The following is a 2,318-nucleotide window of genomic DNA, read 5'->3' on the forward strand; positions in this document are numbered from 1 at the left end:
CTCTGAAGTAAATCAATTATGCATAAACATATGAGTCGCTTTAACTGAAGCAACAGTGAAAAAAATTAGACTACTGGTGGTAGGTTAGCGTGTAGGTGTGGACATTTGTAATGAATTTGTAAACTCTCGTGTTTGTTCTCCAACATGGGACTAGAAGAAGCAGAAAAAAAGCTGAATATATACCATACTGGACAGGGCTCCCAGTCAACCAAGATTTCTTTTTTGCCCTATAAAGAGAAAAAAATAATTAATTCCATTCTTAGGATTAAGCTATTATTTTTAGCAGTTAATCATCGATTTTCATTGATACAGTGGGATGTAGTTGATATTTACAGTGTTTTTTAATTAATTTTTCCAGTATGAAGTTTTCAGAATGAAAACCTCTTGTTTTGGGTGCGCACCCTTGTGGTTTCAACAAAGAGGCCAAACGAAAAAAAGTGAACCACTTTCAAACTCCCCATTTTCAGGCAAGTTTCAACTGAGGACCAACTACAATATACATGTATTAACAAGGAACAATGTGTTTTCCAGGTGATGACTCCTTTAATGTAACTCACAAGGAAGTTTTCACAATTCCTCGTATTATTATTTTATTGCTGTCTTACATTTCTCACTCTTTCTTTTACAATTCGTCTGATGGGGAAAGCCTCTAGACGAGAGTGGTAGGAGCAGTCTGTGAACATCAAAAACATGTACATATATTTTTAGATTAGTAACACAATAATACAACCCTGATGACTTAAAGCAGAAATAAGTGATATATTTTTGTCAATATAAGTGTTAAATAATTCTATAGTCCTACAGTCATCAGTGATTTAGAGTGTTTGGTCATTGACGTGGGTCTACCAGTCCCTCTGCTCTGCAGTAAATGGAAAAGAAATGTGTAGAGTTCTCCCTCCTGATTGGTTGAAAGAGGGAACAGAACACCAGAAAATGTCTTTTCTGTTTACTGCAGAGTGGAGGACCCAATGTTAACTGACCTGTCTGTGCCATGATGATTAAAAACATAAAACATTTAAACTTACTTATCTGTGTCTTTTTCCTCACAGGCAGATGCTTTGGTGCCTCTGTGGAATAGAAGATTACAGTCCAGTCATATGTCCACACCAAAAAACAAATAACAAAAATACTATCGCACATATCACACAATTCTTAATTCTTTCTCGTTCTTTTTGATTAATTAAATCCCATGAGAGAATCAGCTTGACAAATGAGCTATGGTTATAAATAGTAATCAGAATACCAATTCAATTCAATAAAATATTATAACTACCCTAAAGACAATATTTACGTACCTGACGTTTTCTTTTTTTGTCTGTGATTAAGCGCTGTGCCCGTGTCTGACCCTGTGGAGACAGATATAGGTTTGGAGAGGGAAATTACTCATTTACCAAATGAAACTTTAACTAATCATTTCAAAGACCACAACACAGGCATCACACCACAACTCAAATGCAGCAGTACAAGTAGGTAAATTAGAAGGTGTCCATACTGTATTTGGTTATCCCAATTTGTTTCAACAATTAACAATTTCTTAATTTTCTTTTCTTAATTAATTTCTGGCTTGGTCAGGGAATGCAAGGGGTAAGTAAATGGGTCAAAACAGACAGGGCTGATCCTGTGGTGAGTATACCAGATATACAGATTTTCAGTACTCTACCCACCTCTGCTCTGCTCCTCCTCAACAGTCTGCACCTCCTTAGCAGTCTGCAACTCCTCAGCAGTCTGCAACTCCTCAGCATTCTGCACCTCCTCAGCAGTCTGCACCTCCTCAGCAGTTTGCACCTCAGCATTCTGCACTGGGCTTAGGCTTAGGGCTCGCTCTTCATGAGCCCTGATCAGATCAGAGCTGTAGGCTGCAGCAAAGAGAAAAGACACTTGTAATGCAAACACTGACAATGTTGAACATTTTATTTTATATGTAAAATAAAAGTTTAATGATTATTCAGTCATTATCTACTGAACCTCAAGCTGTTGAGAAATACAGTGTAGTTTTTTAATACACAAAATCCTTTTACAGGAAAACAGCTTGCAGCCTTTTTCCAAACAACAGAAGTTTACAGAGACCAGCAGTATAACGTAATTACTCAACCGCCAAAACCTTAAAATGCCTACGAAATACTTTTATTCCTTCCACCAAGTCTCCTGAAGCTGCCAAATGCTGAGATGATTTGACTTTTAACAAAAATTTTCACTGTTGCAGCACAGCTACCTGTAAGAGCTAGCTTAGAGATGCAGTCACATGCGTGAGGAACACGCACATGACCGTAGCTCTAAGCTAGCTCTTCGCAAGAAACACAAAGTAAATGATGTTTTTT

Source organism: Scomber scombrus, unplaced genomic scaffold, assembly GCF_963691925.1.
Source record: "Scomber scombrus unplaced genomic scaffold, fScoSco1.1 SCAFFOLD_26, whole genome shotgun sequence".
In the NCBI taxonomy this organism is placed as follows: Eukaryota; Metazoa; Chordata; class Actinopteri; order Scombriformes; family Scombridae; genus Scomber; species Scomber scombrus.